Raw genomic sequence first — 19,100 nt, forward strand, 5'->3', positions numbered from 1 at the left:
TTAATTCCTCGTTTTCACATTTTTCTTTCCAAAGTTTAATAGTTTCTCGGTCTTTGCATGTTTTTGAAATTTCTGTTTGCATTTGTGCATTAATCGTTTTACATTTTCCTTCGTTGGAATTTGTTCTTAGCCGTAATAGCTGGGTTTCCATTCTAAATTTGTCGAGAACCATCTTTTTCCTAAGATTGTGTTGTTGTTCGGGTTCATTAGAGATAGGTTTTATTTGTAGTTTCTTTGGGAGGATGATCGGTGTTGGACTGAGCCATTTTTCATATATTTCCGCTTAGCCATTATTTTTAATGAAGTTCCAAAATATCAATTTTACGATAGAATACAGTAAAACTCAACTATCATTCCAGGATATACTAATTATCAAAAGAGATAAAATCATTGAAACAGATATTCACTACAAACAGACAGATTATAAACAATATTTACTGTTTTCCTGGTGTCATCCCAAACACACGAAGACTAATATCCCCTTTAATCTAGCAAGAAAAATCTACACAATTGTCTGAAACCCCGAAACCCGCAATAAAAGACTCCAGGAACTAAAATAATTTACAATTGCAAGCTAACATTTGCATGTCTCCCTCCTCTTTATATTTAACCTCTCAGTATCAAATCAACGACGCAGCCTCTGCACAGTCACACGACATGGTAGCAATAGTAGCCAATCGTCTTTGAATTACAATCTATAATTATAATAAATTTCTATTGGATAACCTTTTCTCGGATATCTCTGAAATACAGGCTAGGCCCCGATGGAATGACTTTGATCACAAGTTTAGTCGATCACTGTTAACCTGCATCCTAACCCTAACCCCAACCCCAACACTAACACCTGCACCAATAACCTCTCAGACTATTTTCGTCCAGCACTCATTCAACGCCATAACTGTCTGAAATTTTCTATGTACTCCTGCTGTTTCTTTTCCCCCTCCTCTTTTCTCTATGACAGACCCCTCTCTCATGAAATTCTTCACTCACACAAATTTACTACTACTACTACTACTACTACTACTACTACTACTACTACTACTACAGCCACTGAGAGGTTTATGATGAAGGCAATCGAAAATATTAAAGCAGCCCAGGACGAAGTAAACGAAGACATCATGAATAGTATTTAGAAGTTATGGCCAGAAGCATGTAATAATTTAGAGTAATTGGACGAAAAAATGATGCCATCAGTAACTTTAGGTGGCCAACGACGGGAGAAAGAAAAATGGAGGGATTAATAGAAACTTATGGTGGGATTTCATGTGTTGAAGTGTTGCAACATATCCAAAATGAGGCTGAAAATTCTACTTTAAAAACAGTAACACAAGAAAGAATTAGTAATTTTGAATTGCTATGTGGTAGAAATACTAAGATTGTAGAAATTATGCAACAGTTTACTGAAAATAGGTCTAATAAGGAGCGCAGCAGCAAGGCAATGAGAGGAATTCGAGACATGAGGTTTTGCTACAGTGAACTTCTTCACAAGAGAAACGCAAACGACATTAGTTACATTCTTTGAAAAGTAACTGATGCGCTAAGAAGTAATTACAGCTTGGGCCTTATCCCCAGGGAGCCTGAGGCAGCAAAATGGATGAGTGTTTAGAGCGTTGGATAGAATGTTATGTGGTATTTCTTCCGATAGTCTGCGCTCGAAGCTCAAGAGCCGCCAAGGTCAACTTTGCTTTTAATCTTTTCGGGATCGATAAAAAGTGCCAATTAGATAGTTTGCGGTGTTTGTTTGGTTCGTTGCGTTCAAACCCAACCACAACCTACTTGAGTGCTAGACTTTACCTGTCAGCCGGTTTAATATCAGTAATTAGCAGTTTGACAAACTTTAGCAGATTCCACTCTGTTACTTGCATTGAGGGTCAAGTTTCTAGTCTGAAGTTATCCGCCTTCTTCTCTCCCACTAACCCCAGAGGCCCTGTAACGAGTTATGGAACTTGAGTAAAAGATGAATTGTTCTGCCCCAGTACGCACTCCAGATTTTCAATTGAATTAATGAGAGCATGCCTCTGTATACGTATTTAAAGTTGATTAATTAAATCTATTTAAGAATATTTGAATAACAAAATATATTAATTTAAATTTATCTCAATTTAATAACTTCCTTTTACAATGTGTAACGTCACATTGTGTAAATTTATCTAAAGTTATTAAATGCTTGCAGGATGCGACAGCAAAAATTGAAAATGTAAAGCCATTTGGCAATGTTTATCATCATTGTTTTCCTTAAACAGTGAAGTATGACTCTTTAAGTTACGTTTTAATGATCCTAATTGCGTAGATTGCGTTTAGCTCTGCTCTTCATTTACTGGAACCTATATCTTTTTATGCACAAATGCGGAACATGCAATACATGAATAAGCTATATAATTTAATGAAAATAAACTCAATTATATTATAAATATTTCATGTTTATGGGTGACTGTTGGAAAAAGCGGAGCATGGATGTGATATGTAATTTAGTTTAGTTACATGGATTTGAATTTTAGTATTGGAATCAAAAGCTTAAATACAAAGAATGGCATCGATCTACCAGCCTATTTGAATTTACATACATACATACACATGCGCGCGCACATTCAGCTATGTGAATTAACTAGGCTGTAGATGTCTTCTACTCTTGCTTGTATATATCTTTTACTGGAGATTAAAAAGAAAATGTTCGCGCTGATGACGCTTATTGGGGCAGAAACAGATGTCCACGACTTCTATTATCTCCAGAAAATGTGTCTTTTCTTTCCCTTAATGGTATGTCAACCTTGGAGGAATTATTCACTCTCGAGATAATCTCCTCTCGTCATACGGAGCTGGTCTCACTTGCCATTTAGTAAAGGTGACACATCCTCTAGTGGCGGAGTTAACTTTGAAAAACAAATAAGTTATGTTATATACCATTTGATACACATATAAATGTCTATGTTGTTCACATAAATGTCACACACCACTCTGAGTTATTTCTCATAGTTAAATTTACTTCAAATTACACACACACACCCAAACACACAAACACACACTATCTATCTATCTATCTATCTATCTATCTATCTATCTATCTATCTACATATATGATGTGTATTTTACCGTTTGCGCGCGCGCGTTTGTGTGTGTGTTTGTGTGCTTGAATATGTGAACACGAATTTCATAAAGAAATGCATATATTTGTCCACGCTTCATGGATGAGTTGGGTGGAAAACCGTAAAAATGCAGTGTTGTAGATAGATAGATAGATAGATAGATAGATAGATAGATGGATAAATAGACAAATAGATAAACTTATAGATAGTGAAATAGAGAGGTAGGCTGAAAGTTAGATAAATAAGTAGAGAAGTAGATAAATAGATCGGAAGAGTGATAGCAGGAGAGAGAAAAAGACAGAGGGGTAGAGAAGGAAATTGAGGGAGAGAGGGAGAGAGAGCGAGAGAGTGACAGAGAGGGAGAGAGAGAGAGAGAGAGAGAGAGAGAGAGAGAGAGAGAGAGAGAGAGATAAAGAGGTAAACAGATAGAGTGAAAGGGTTGTCAGATTCCATTACTTTGAAAGTGGTAGAGATGGAAAGAATGTCTGGGAATTTGGGAGCAATATGTTACTTGTATCTCAAATAGTGAATAAAATATGTTTAAACTGTCTTTTACGTTAAACTGCAAAGAGAATCACATTCGCTCTATACAAAACATTACATAAAAACAAAACAGAACAACATTAAAGAACAAATATTCGAAGTAGAAAAAAAACACAACAGGAATATGGAAAAGATAAACCCATTAAAAAATCAGAATCAACCAATGGGTGTGGACAAATAGTATCCTGTTATATTGCTTTCACTTTGTCTCTACATGCTGTTTCTATTTGATCTTCTTGTCTAGAGGGAAAAAAAAGAGTTAGATAATGTTATATATGCACTGTGTATGAAAGAAACATAAAGGCGACTGGATGGCAACGGCTGCAATGTTTTTGATTTAAGCGCTGTTCAGTCGTACCTGACCTGGGGTTAAACAAAAGAAGCAACAGCAGCATTAACATGAACAATATTTACAACCGTAACAACAACAACAACAACAACAGTTCATTAGACTGGGTCTTGATAATAAAATTATATTGATTTTCAACTTAGGCAGAAGTCTACATTATTTCGGAAGATATGAAGAATATTAGTGCTTCTCATATTCAATTTGTGCTTGCACTTATTTAATCGATCACAGCAGGAAGAAAAGAAATATCGACCTTCCCACACGAGGTTAAATAGCAAACCGGTTAATTGTTTTTAACCCCGTCGGGTATTAAAAATTAACCTATGTGGCATTTAAAATGAGAACATACATGTTAGAAGCTAAATATAGTAAAGCAATTAATTGTGAAACAACGGTCTATATATGAAATCTCATGTTCTTCCATCGATGAAAAAATATTATTAGTTAACATAAATACAAAGTCTCACACTTAGGGAGGAAGTACGGTCGATTGAGGTCCCTCCCAGTTATTGTTTGTGACTTATTTTATTGATCTCAGAATGAAAAAAAAAACAAAGCTGACCCCGAAACGGCAGGCCCTTCGCCAGATTTTGGTGCCTGGCGGGGGGTTGTTTCAGAATATTCTGGGTAGGCACTAATTTGTATTGCGGGAAAAGTTTCGTAAACTGTATTTTTTAAGTCTGAGGAGATACCATTGAATAGTGAGGGTGCAGTGCTGTCCGGTTCCCCTCAACCACCCCTTTAGCGCCGGCCATGCAGCAGGGTTGAAATCAAAGAATAATGTATCGCACCAAAATATCGGTTTCAAATTTTGTATCAAAGTCAACAATTCCGGGGTAGAAGATAAGTCGATTACATTGACGCTAGTGTTCAACTGGTACTTATTTTACTGACCTCGAAATGCTGAAAGGCAAAGTCAACCTCGACGGAATTTGAACTCAGAAAGTGAAGACGGACGAAATACCGATAAGCAACTTGCCCGGCGCGTTAACGAACCTGCCAGTTCGTTGCCATGTATGGTGGGAAAGCATTTTTTTCTACGTCTAACTAATTCAGCCAATTTACCGTCCACTGATTTTTAAAATACTGATTTCTAAAATAGGCGCAAACCAACATTTGTTTTTTAATATAGCCACAAGGATGGAAAGCAATGTTGACTGTGGGCAGGATTTGAAATCAGCACATAAATATCTGAAACAAAATCGTTGGAGTTCTTGATCTGGTTGTTTACGATAGTGCTACTACATCATCCTCCATGATAATATGTTGATTTCAAACATTTGCACTCGACCACAAAATTTGTGAGTTGTATTTGTCGCTTATATTGTCTCCAGTGCTTGAATGGTGCTGTACTTCTTGTTTCCAGAAGGAAAAAAATAAAACTGGCCTTAAGTGAAACTGATCTCAAAGATTGAAAGGCCGTAGCAGTATTCTACCTCGAACTCAACTAATTCTAGCAGTTCACAGTTGTCCTTGAAGCGATGATATTGATTTCAAGACGTTAAAATTAGAAACAGATATTTAATGGCTGTACTTAACGCTATATGTTGACATTACAAAGTTGGAAGTTGACCTTTAATTTCTAATATAACTTATTAGAGAGTATCGCAATGCTGCGTTCGCTTTGCTAGAAATAGTTGTGAAATCTTTCTCATAATAAACACTGATCGTCTTAAAAGATCAACAAACTACAAAACTTAGTACATCCAACAAAAGAAAAAAAGATGATGAAAATCAGAACGCCTCGCCATCGCACATAGCGAGTGGTATCTATTTGTCACTATGCATTTTGAATGACACTTGAACTAACAAAACAACCGCAGATCAGCGCAGATCACCTTCTACATAATCATTTTACCTGCTATAAATGGCAACCAAACTGAAGTGGGACGCAGTACGAGACGTTTAAGATTAATAATACCAAAGTTAGTTTGTTTTAAGTCCGTTTTTCTATGCTACTATGGATTGGACCACGCTGCCTCGAACACTTGCCTGTTTTTCGAGAGGTTTTTTCTTATTCTACAAGATTGCAAAAGCGCTGAGCTACAGGACGCATTATTTGCAAGGAATGTAAACATGACATTCTTATTTTTTTGCTTAGTTTCATGCAAAGATGCAGGATCTCAGCATTCATGCACTGACGCACGCGCACACACACACACAAACGCACGCACACATGCACACACACAGACGCGAAAGACTTCCATTCAGTTTTCGTTTTCCAAGTCTATTCATAAGGCTCTGGTCAGTTCCTAGCTACAGAATATATGTTGTCGAATGTAACACACTATGGGATGGAACCCGAAACTATGTGGTTACGCAACAAACTGCGTATCCATACCGCCGTACCTTCTCCTACCTTTTTCACATCTAAATCGTTTATACGAGTCCTTTTAAGTTCTTATTAGGAAATTACCTAACATGTTATAAATCATAAATATTAGTATTAGATGTTTTCTACTTTGTGCCTAAGTTTATTTGTTGCAAATGTGTAAACAACCTACTATGCAGCACTTCCACAAAAGACGTAGTCATGTGAGGAGATAAAAAAACCGCAACTGCTCTCGATAGAACTATACATTCTGTAGGCCTGAATTTACGGAAGATCTGTTGTCGCATATGTGCAGAATAACCCAACCATCACACTTAGCTGAAGATAATCTGTCAATTATATACCACGCGCTTGTAGTCACTAGACACAAAATACTGAATAAACGCAAGCAGTGTCATAGTTAGAAAGATATTGGCGCACATCAACCTCACTCTTTCGTTTTCGCACAATATTATGCCTAGATACATTTAAGACAACTTAGCTTGTATGGGGATGCAGGTGATTACAAAATGGCTCAATGGACTTCCAGGCACAGTAATACCATCTAACTTGGCTTATGTCTTTGCCACACAAAAGAATCATTCTAGGTGCTACCCTGCATCATGGTTTCTATCCCAGCATGTCGGTATTTTTATATGCATGTAATAAAGATTCATATACCATATTTTTAACAATATCATTGTAGATATCAATCTCATACTGTATTTTACTGATATAACTTTTACATTATTACTTTTGTTGAGATAAAGCACGAACCAATTTTTAACGCTTTTTCCAACAGATTCGACAACGATAGTTATAAGCTGATTTTTTTCATATTGAAGACTAATATCCTTTATCTTGATATCATCTACCGTCACAAAATTACCAAATATGATTAAATTGAAAAGATGCTGATTAAACTAATGTTTTTGTGTCTTAGTTTTTCTGTTGATTGTTAAAAAAATACAGATTTAAATAGAATTTCATGAAGATTAAGCGTAATTCAGGTGGAGTGTGGTTGTGTGGTTTACGAAGTTTGCTGCTAAACCATGCAGCCTTAGGTTCAATCCCACGGTGCGGCACGTTGTGGAAATTACTTTTACTATAGTCACGGGCTGCCGAGAGCCTTGTGCGTAGGTTTGGTAGACACCCTACGTACATACATACATACATACATGCATACATACAATACATATATAATGTGTGTCTTTGTATTTGTCCCCCACTCTTGATTTGTTTAGGTCATAGTAACTTATCAGTTCGGCAAGAGAGAGCGATCGAAAACTGCCAGGCTTAAACACTACTAAAAGTGTCGATTTGCTTGACTAGACTCTTCAACGCAATGCCCTCAGCGTGGCAGTAGAAAAAAGTATAAGGTAAACAATATATCCCCGCACAGTTGAATTTACAAGTACATACATGTGTGTATGAGACCTATAATTAAATATGGCTTCGAAATAAGTTAAATTAAGAATTTATATTAACTAGCATCACACAAACTGGTACACTGCCATAGAAGTGGACACAGACTGTTTCTGGTTCAGTTCAGAGCTTTATATTCTGAAGAGACAATCTCTGCTTTCATTTATTTGCATGACTATATAGTATTCTTTTTCTCTCCATTCTTTTTTATATTCCTTTACTCTTTTTATTCTTTTACTTGGCTGGACTTGACGTGTTTCATCGATCAAATCACAATACTTACTTTTTGTCAAAGTTTGTTACTTATTCTACCAACTCATTTGACGAACTGATAAGTTTGGAAACATAAACAGACTAACTCCAGTTGTTAAGAATTGAGGAAAGCAAACAAAAATACGGGCTTCCACAGAGTTTCCGTCTACTATATTCAACGCAAGACATTAACAAGCCCGAGAGGATTGTGGAAGATATCTGCTCAGGATGCCGCGCGATGGGGCAGAATCCGAAACGAAGTGCGGTGAAAGCAAACTACTTACCTCACATCCATGCCTGTGCCTCCTGTGTGTTGAGAAAACTCAAACATTTTCTTCAGGCGCAAACCATATCATAACGAACTAAAGAAATTGAAAAATAAAAGAAACGTGAAAAAAAACTGAGAAGGTAGCATATAGAAAATGCAGACAGTAAACAACGGAAAGCGAAAAATAGAAACTAAAATGTCAAAAATAAAAAGTAATAAGAGGTAAAAGAGCTACCCTCCTTAGATCCTAAATGATAAGGCTGGAAAGACATCAAGTCAGTCAGGAATAGGCAGAATTTTCCAATTCTCCAAAATATACCTACACACATGCTTGCAAATCATTGAAAACGTTTGACCCCCAAAAGTGCCAGGGATCTTAGATATAGGATTACCCGAAATTTTTGTAAATCTTCTTGCCCATTACCTCGCTTTCGGCCTTGTGTGGTAATAAAATAGAGAACAAATTTAGAGTGGCTTGTAGATATTTGACGTCTTCGTCTAGCGTATAGGCGTTGGCACTCCGGCGCTCTTAATTATAATTATATTTTTATAAATATACACCTAAAAATTAATTTTACCGATATGGTGGGTTATTTTATACGCTAACCACTGATATAATCATTTTACTGATTATATTCTCAATTTATCGCAATGGCCCAGTGGTTAGGGCAGCGGATTCGCGGTCGGAGGATCAACGGTTTCGATTCTCAGACCGGGCATTGTGTGTATTTATTGAGCTAAAGCTCCACGACTCTCCGGCAGTGGGTGGTGGCAACCCCTGTTCTACTCTTTCTCTAACTCTTTCTTCCTGTTTCTTGAGTAACGCTGCGATGGACTGGCGTCCCGTCCAGCTGGGGGAGAACATAGAAACCAGGAAACCGGGCCCATGAACCTGGCTAGGCTTTAAAAGGGCGTATAAATAAAAAAATAAATAATCCTCAATTTATAATTTTGAGTTCTGTAGTCATTATATTTTGCTGCGGTACTATATTCACCCCGGCATGATTTCTGACATTAAACACATGGCTGAGATGCACAATTAGATATAATATATACGCGGGAAATGCATGTATATTCGGGTATCTGTACGCAAACATTTATCGGTACGTATATGTATTTTTCGCTTTATAATGTCGGTGTAGCTCTACTGAAAAGTGTAAAGTAATTTTTGATTGCAAAACACGAAATCTTATGATATAGGATTACCCGAAACTTTTATAAATCTTCTTGCCCATTACCTCACTTTCGGCTCTGTGTTGTAATAAAACAGAACAAATTTAGAGTGGCTTGTAGACGTTTGACATCTACTTCTAGTGTATAGGCGTTGGCACTCCGGTGTCCTTAATTATAATTATAATTATAATTATATATATATATATATATATAATGGATAATAAATTGAATGGTTTACACCTGTACACCTGGTAGCTTACTAGTAAAGTACGGTCACATTCACAGTGATCGTCAGGTAGTTAGGTATATGGCAAATGAATCTAAGAGGAATCGACGCTTGATGTGTCGAAGCAATTATAGTGATTAATAATAAATTCTCGTATATTCCATCTTCCGACTTTTACTTGCTGTGGCTGTGTGGTAAGTAGCTTGCTTACCAACCACATGGTTCCCGGTTCAGTCCCACTACGTGGCACCTTGGGCAAGTGTCTTCTACTATAGCCTCAGGACGATTAAAGCCTTGTGAGTGGATTTGGTAGACGGAAACTGAAAGAAGCCCGTCGTATATATGTGTGTGTGTTTGTGTGTCTGTGTTTATTCCTCAAACATCTCTTGACAACCGATGCTGGCGTGTTTACGTCCCCGTAACTTAGCGGTTCGGCAAAAGAGACCGATTGAATAAGTACTAGGCTTACAAAGAATAAGTCCTGGGGTCAAGTTACTCAACTAAAGGCGGTTCTCCAGCATGGCCGCAGTCAAATGACTGAAACAAGTAAAAGAGTAAAAGAATATATATATATATATATATATATATATATATATATATATATATATATATCCATTATAGAGATCGGAAGGTAACCATTGCATTTTCATGATAATTCTTATTGGGTGATAAAGAATGGGGATGAGCTATTTGATGTCGCAATGGGGAGTTATGATGGAGCAGAGATAGTGAATCTAGTTGGCTTTTACATCCTACATGTCCTTAAAAGCGAATCCTTCCCAAATAATATAGAGTTATATAGAGACGATGGTCTAGTAGGAGTATACAATAAAAATGGATAGGGAAAATATTATACAAAATGTTTATTCAATTTAATCTAAAAACTACAATCAACAGTAACCTTAACGAAGTAAATATTATAACATCAACAATGAACGTTTTAAATATTAAGGAGGAAGTCATCTTTCCTCGCCTGCATACTTTGAAATTTCAAGCACGCCCACATCCACTTTGCCACACCTCCAGTCTGGGTAAGTTTTTTTGATACGTAGTACATGTCCGTTATTCTTTATGTGCACATTATGCATTAAAGACATGTGCTCCTATGATATACTTATACTGGTTTCCCTAACTACTCAGATATATGTGTTTAGAACATGCTCATGACATTACATGATTCACAGAATAAACTTATGTATCCGAACTAATGAACGTACAAATACATGGACCAAATTTGGCGTCAAATGTCATATACTATGAAAATACTATAAAATATTATAAAAGATTATATACATATACTCAAACATGAATACAAGACGTGATATATATATATATATATATATATATATATATATATATATATATATATATATATATATATATATATATATATACATACACGCACACACATGCGTATATGTGTGTGCATGTGTGCGTGCGTATTCATATCCAGAAATGAAGTAAGTAAATGCAGTTTTGTGATGGTAAATTTCTATAACGAGCATACATACCATGAAAATCTTTCTACAGTTCTTCGACCATGCTTGATAAAAGGTGAACTTGGCTCATGCAATTTCATAATTAAAACAATATGAGCGCATTTATAATGCCAACTTTCATAAGAAATAATCAAAGGTTCAAAAAAACATGTCTCACCCGCTATGCAATGATAGTCACTCTAAATGAAACAGCGTAGGCATATCTGCAGACAAATACCACAAATATGAGACATGTATCATGTTAAGACCACAGATATGTGTGCTCTATTAACATCTAATTGTATGAAAGACATTTCTTTTATCATTATGACATTTAAAACTAGTTAGATTGAAAATAGTGAAAGTTATTTAAATTTGTTACTTTTTATTTACTAAAGATACTTAAATCATTACGGTTAAATAGTTTCAATATGATTCTTTATGTAACGACAGGCATGCCACAGCACATGTGATAGAATTCGAACTGCTGATCTTTTCTCTGCTGATCGTAAACTATCGTACGTATTCAGTCCACTGCAATTCATTTATTTTATACAGTAAAACAGTTTTTATCCTCAAAAATGTATATATTTACATTTGTTTTCTGTTTCAAGGTATATCAACTTTGACGGAAGCTATTTTTGTTTCAAGTATTCAACCCAATCTGATGGAATGTATGATAGATTAAAATAATTAAATGATGATGTGTGCAAAACACAAAAAATCAATGTGCAGCTAATATAGTAGCGGTCAGATAGTTTAACGGTTGAAACAATCAATTTTTACTTTTATTGTTGCAATTACTTTAAATGATATTGAAAACTATGTTTTCAAAGTTATATCAAGCTCCATACATGGGTTTGAATTTGATGAAGCCAAATCTCTCCTTAGACATGATGGCAATACTGAGATTGTTGAAAAGTTGACATATGATTTTGTGAAAAACCTTGACGTGATAGAGCAAAATGGATTTCAGTTTTGAAATCAGCACCTCAAAATTACTAGGAAATCTGACTCCGACACCAGACAAAAAAAGCCATGTTCCCTGATATGATTTTAGGTAAAGAAAGCTCTAGTTATGTTGTATCATTTTTATTATTAGAAATCTAATTGTACAAAATAATTAACAGTAAATATCTCACTCAAAATCAATTATGATTTCCATGGATGAGATGTTTTTGTCCAAAACTATAGTTATTAATTTTTCAACACAACTGTAACATTACGGTTAAATGTACTATTCTGTTGAGTTGAAGAGAATATGAACTGCTGTCATAATTTATTAATTTGAAGATAACATTTTCTTTTAAATAGTTTCAATATGATTCTTTATGTAACGACAGGCATGCCACAGCACATGTGATAGAATTCGAACTGCTGATCGTAAACTATCGTACGTATTCAGTCCACTGCAATTCATTTATTTTATACAGTAAAACAGTTTTTATCCTCAAAAATGTATATATTTACATTTGTTTTCTGTTTCAAGGTATATCAACTTTGACGGAAGCTATTTTTGTTTCAAGTATTCAACCCAATCTGATGGAATGTATGATAGATTAAAATAATTAAATGATGATGTGTGCAAAACACAAAAAATCAATGTGCAGCTAATATAGTAGCGGTCAGATAGTTTAACGGTTGAAACAATCAATTTTATCTTTCCCAGTAACCGGAAGAATGATCAAGAAGAAATAGATTAAAGCTAAAGCGAAGTCATTGTAACTGTTATCGGCGTTATATTTTGTCAGGTGTACCTAATCGATACTATATCACAAATAGCCAATGGAATATGTCAAGTTATTGCGACAACTTATTTCCAAGAATGTTGATTCATTTTATTTTCTTGTGATTGTTTCATCACTTTGAGAGGTTTGCTGACCTCAATTTCGATTAAGTTACATTTTAGTAGTTTAGTGCTCGGATTCTTCAAGTCTATAGATTAAGATTTGTTTGGTACAAATCTTTACAATATCTAGATGTAATAAAACGGGAAAGCATTAACGCTGGTAGCATACATTTAGCCACTATAGTTGATGTAAAAGTTCGACCTTTTAAGAGCAATTAAATGGTCATACGTAGCGTATACAGATTACGGTGACTGAAGAGAAGGAGTGAGGGGGAGAAGGGTTGTGTTCTCTAAGACAATGTGATATAAAGTGATTACTTGTAAAAGTTTCTACATCAGAACTAGTCACACTCTTGAATGACAGGAGATCATTTACTCCACAGATGCGTTGTTGAAATGAGGAACTTAAGCAGCATCCGGCTTCCTAATATATATTCACTGATGAATATAAACATACATCTACATAGGCCTAGACGTATATATACTGACAAACGTAAAGATGCATGCGCACACATTTACACGCATATTCGCTGACAAACATAAACGTAGATGTATGCAGATATACACATTGAATACTAAAGCAGGTTTCGATATTCAGGCTTATAACTACTTATCAACAATACAACCTGAATATATTCATTCGACATTACCAGGTTTGTATTCTGATATATATTTACTTAATAAAAGTAGTGGCAATGGTGTGTATAAGTTGCGAATAACTCCACGTTCGTATTAAATGCGCAAACATTCAGCTTGACTATGTAAAGAGACAGCGTGTTGTCGTAAATAGACTGTGTGATTTGATCACCTGTTTTGGTTGAATGTTCACAGTTTATGTATTTAGATACCAACATACGTCTAGGCGTAGATACGTAGACACACAATAACGCGTGCAAAACAAAGAATCGATTTAAGTAATTTGTAAATAAAGAGAACTTTTACTTTCACCTATAAAATAAATATCAATTTTATTGATCTAGTAAAACTTCAGAAAGTTGACATTTTGAATATTACTTGTAGCAAGAAACCTCTTTGAAATTAATAAACTTCATGGCCATTTGGTGAAAGACTAAATTGCTTACGTATGAGTGCGTGTATATTTGTATGTGCATATACATATTTGTGCATGCATATTGTATTTTATTTTCGATTATTTGATATCTTCTCGTAAGGAAGGAGCTGGTTTCTGACGAAGATATTAAGCCTCATCTTTGAAATGTAAATAACAAAACCTGCGGCACATTTTGAACTTGAAAAAAATCTTGCACATTTTTACGTTTCTGTTTACAGACTGTATTTCTAATGTGCATGTTAACCAGTGGTTTTCTTTTGAGGAAAACCTTTATTTTTCCATATTTTCACATACGCATTTTACTAACAACAACCAAATGCACCAATTATTAGACTGTGAATTTATAAGCTGGGTACTGCAGTTGAAAATGTCCGCAGTTATCTTCATCTTCTTTAATTTTTGAAGAGAAATTCACATCAACAAGGCAGGTAATTCTCGCGATGGATTTCCGTGACGTATGTATGTATGTATGTATGTATGTATGCATGGCTGGATGGATGAATATATACATAACAATACTAAGGAAATATTTTATCGTCTAAAGAGGGAATTCAATAACAATGCAATCAAAATTTGTAATGAGAACGTAAAGACTTCATATAACACTTTTAAACAAGCAGTGTACTATTTCTGACCACTCAGTTTTTTGAAATCATTGGCTTGAAGAGGAAATATTTAACATCTTTGTAAAGATAATGATTTGAGATCCACTCTACAAACCAAGACTAGCCTTCGTCTTTAAGAACAGAAACGCTTTAACAAAAAGCAAATGTTAACTCACAACAAATCTCAGCTGAAACCTACAACGAAATTTTGCATCCACATCTGAAGAAGTGCCGGCGCTGCACATACACAACTACTAGACTGAATCAGAAGAAAGTCCACTCGATTAAACACCATGGCGTTGCTAACCAATACAATCTACTGGATTTGTAGTCTTCATTGACCTACTCCCGACGCATTTGTCTCCCTTCTTCACACCACCATTATTTTATTTGTCTTTTCAGTCTGCACCAGTCACTATTCCCAGTGCTTCTTCCCCAAAACATTGAGCGCTGCGGAGTTCCTGATCACTCAATAATATATCAACAGTAGTCAAGGAGAACATTTGACAACGTCAACTTCACAGGACTCGGAGTTCTTGCATGCCGTGGACATAAGATATTCCCCTATACCAAATCAATGAAACATTATGAATCAACAATTTATAAATCCTTAACGATGACGCGTTGCTTCCTTGACAATCACTGTCAATGCCACCAAACTGTAGACACGTACATAGCACGTTATAAAATAACGAAGCATTGTATATTATTGTGTTCCAGTAGGTTGTTGTATTGAGTTCTTGCCTTCGTATTGACGAACACATTTCAAACTAGATTTCCGGTTGATTCCAAACTTAATGCAACATAAATGAGATTATACTATATATATTTGCCATAAATCTTAAATTAATTTTGCTGATGCGAGTTTAAATCATGCTGCGAGTATAACTTGCGAAACTAATATATAGTTCTAAATGTCAAAGTGTCTAATATTTCCAGTTATTAAGGTTATACAGATTCGTGATTTTAAACCCATTTTAGTGCATCTCTCGCTCTCTCTCTCTCTCTCTCTCTCTCTGACTCTATCTATCTATATGTATACATGTATATTTATGCATATATATATATATATATATATATATATATATATACATATGTATATATGTATATATATACATATATGTATATATATAATGTATACTCACACATATGTACATATACACCTGTATGCATATGTATATATAGATGTGTATATATGTATATATGTACATGTATATAAGCACATACATGTATATATATGTATATATACATATCTATCTGTCTCTCTGTCTCTCTATCTATCTATGTATATTCTTCTACACACACACACACACACACACACACATATATATATATATATATATATATATATATATATATATATACACACATACATATATATCTATATTTATATCTATATCTATCTATCTATCTATATATATATATATATATGTACACACACACACACACACACACACACACACATATATGTATATATGCAAATATATACAAGTATGTATACATATTCAAGTAAGTACATATATCCTAGTTCATACGTACCTTTTGCCTGTATGATCGAAAATCTACACTCTACGCATCATGGTTTATAAGTCTATAACTTAAAACATTATTGACACAACATTTACTATAAAACAATAAATTTTTAACCAACGTTGTATCACACGAACAAGTTTAGAATCAGGTCTATCACATGATAGACAATACCTTCAAATTACTTGTTCAAAAGAGGACATAAAAAACATAACGTAATATCTGTAGGCTATATAGCAGCTTGTCATAAAGGAATTTTAAAGGACTGATCACTGCAACGGCTGCCATAACTGTAACATTGGGTGAAATGAGATCTTTGTAGATTGTATTTCTGTAGCGATAACACACTAGAAGAACGTTTAAGCTCTGCTAATTTGACTTAAACTGAAAAACTCAAGCATTTATGTTAGACGCAGCAATTGTCTTTGCTCAGTCACTACCGATATATGTATGTATGTATGTATGTATCTATGTACACACATATATTCGTACTTTTGTTTAGATATACATACATATATATGTGTGTCTGTGTATATGAAGTTCCGTCGTATCATCATGAATTATTGATCAAACGCAGTAAATAGTAACACAGAAGTCTACACTCTTGAGTCAAAAGTAGGTTTGTTGTTGGCACTCCGTCGCTTACGACGTCGAGGGTTCCAGTTGATCCGATCAGCGGAACAGTCTGTTCGTGAAATTAACGTGCAAGTGGCTGAGCACTCCACAGACACGTGTACCCTTAACGTAGTTCTCGGGGATATTCAGCGTGACACAGTATGACAAGGCTGACCCATTGAATTACAGGCACAACAGAAACAGGAAGTAAGAGTAAGAGAAAGTTGTGGTGAGAGAGTACAGCAGGGTTCGCCACCATCCCCTGCCGGAGTCTCGTGGAGCTTTAGGTGTTTTCGCTCAATAAACACTCACAACGAACGCCCGGTCTGGGAATCGAAACCGCGATGCTATAACTGCGAGTCCGCTGCCCTAACCACTGGTCCATTGTACCTCCACCAAAAGTAGGTATACTTTTGCTAATTTACTAACAAATTAATATAAAGTTTACTTTATGCATTGGTTTTATTTTCGTATCGTAATTGCTGTCTTAGGCATGACAGTGTAAGGTAATGTACTTCATCAATATTCTGGATATTGCTGATGTTACTTTGTAACCTCGTATTAGGGCTATTCACGCTTACCTATGATCAAATGCATTCCAAATGTAGCTCTGTTGTTATTGTTTTGTAGAGTGTGTATCTAGTATTACATTATACAATATATATTATCATTAAGGTGGCGGACTTGGTAGAATTGTTAGCACGCCAGGTGTAATGCTTAGCGGCATTCCGTCCATCTTTGAGTTCTAAGTTCAAATTCCGCGAAAGTTGACTTTGCGTTTCATCCTTTTCGGGACGATAAAATAAGTACCAGTTGAACACTGGGGCCGATTTAATCGACTTACCATCTCCCCCGAAGCTGCTATCCTTGTGCAAAAATTTGAAATAAAAATATATTATCTTTCGTAGTTTTGTAAGACAATAGGTAGTAATATGAAAATTATTTGGTGGATATTTCTAGTTGGCCAAGTGAATTGTTGAGATTGAAATAATAGGTCCCATTATTAGTTCGCTTATTTGACGATACCGGATAAAAAAATAAAATAAACTCCTGTGAGATTTGAACTCAGAATATAAGGAGACATATCTTTTATCGCTTATATTTTACTTGTTTCACCTTTTAAAACTGCAGTCATGCTGGGGCATCACATTGAAGGGTAAGTCACTCAAATCGACTTAAATGCTTATCTTTAAAGCCTGGTACTTATTCTTTGGTTACTTTTGCCAAACCACTAAGTTATGGGGACATAAACAAACCTACACCGGTTGTCAAACGGTCGTGAGGTACAAACACACACATACACATATACACACACAATTATATATTCGACGAGCTTCTTTCAGTTTCCGCCTACCAAATCCACTCACAAGTCTTTAGTCAGTCCAGGCTATGGAAGAAGACACTTGCACAAGATGCCGTCACGACTGCAACAATGGAATACGTCAATAAATTTTTGCAGTGTAATCTACTATTTCCCACAATCCACCGCGATGATGACGGTGATGGCGACACATATCAGGATTGCGCAAAAGAAGCGACATGATCTAATAATCGTTTCGTATTTAGGCACGGGAACAGCAATTTGAAGTGGAGGGATTAGTTGATGCTATCGACACTAATTCTTGACTAGTATTTTATCTTATTGATCCTGGCGGGATGAAAGTTAAATTTAACCCCTTAGAAATTTCAACTTAAAGAAATGCTGTAAGTATGTTGTCAAATATAATGATTCTGCCAGATCGCTGCCTTAAATGACGTAGTCAATAAAAAGCACGAAAAAAAAAGTCAAATTACAAAATCTTCATGTTTGATTATTGAATTATTTCAGATCTTTCGAACATTCTAATTGTGTAACATTTATCAGTAAAGTTGAGAGTATTTTTATCGGTTTATTTCGACGAGGAACGCATAACAAATATTTTAGAGAAGCGGAAATAGTTGAGATTTTTATGCATTCCTTAAAGGCAGTGAAAAGTGAAAAGGAAATGACCTGAACTAAAGACTGAAACCGGAACCTGTCCTAGGCGGGTGGTCTCTCTTGAAAATATTATTGTAAAGAAGCAAATATTTTTGATAATACATCAATAGAAAAAATATCTTAAGAAATGTCTTACCGTTCTAAAGAAATATATTTCAAATTATGCTGATGGAACGTTTTACCGACTCTACTGTACTTCAAACAATATAAGCGAGAAAAGAAACCTCATATAACTTCATTCGTTCTTACTGACAGATTAGTGTTTAAACAGATTCAATAATAGATGCCTAGGCTATGTCTCTATAAAAAATATCTAAATATATATATTTTCTGTAATTTCCTT

The sequence above is a fragment of the Octopus bimaculoides genome, chromosome 7 (assembly GCF_046866305.1).
Source record: "Octopus bimaculoides isolate indiv1 chromosome 7, ASM4686630v1, whole genome shotgun sequence".
Classification (NCBI taxonomy): domain Eukaryota; kingdom Metazoa; phylum Mollusca; class Cephalopoda; order Octopoda; family Octopodidae; genus Octopus; species Octopus bimaculoides.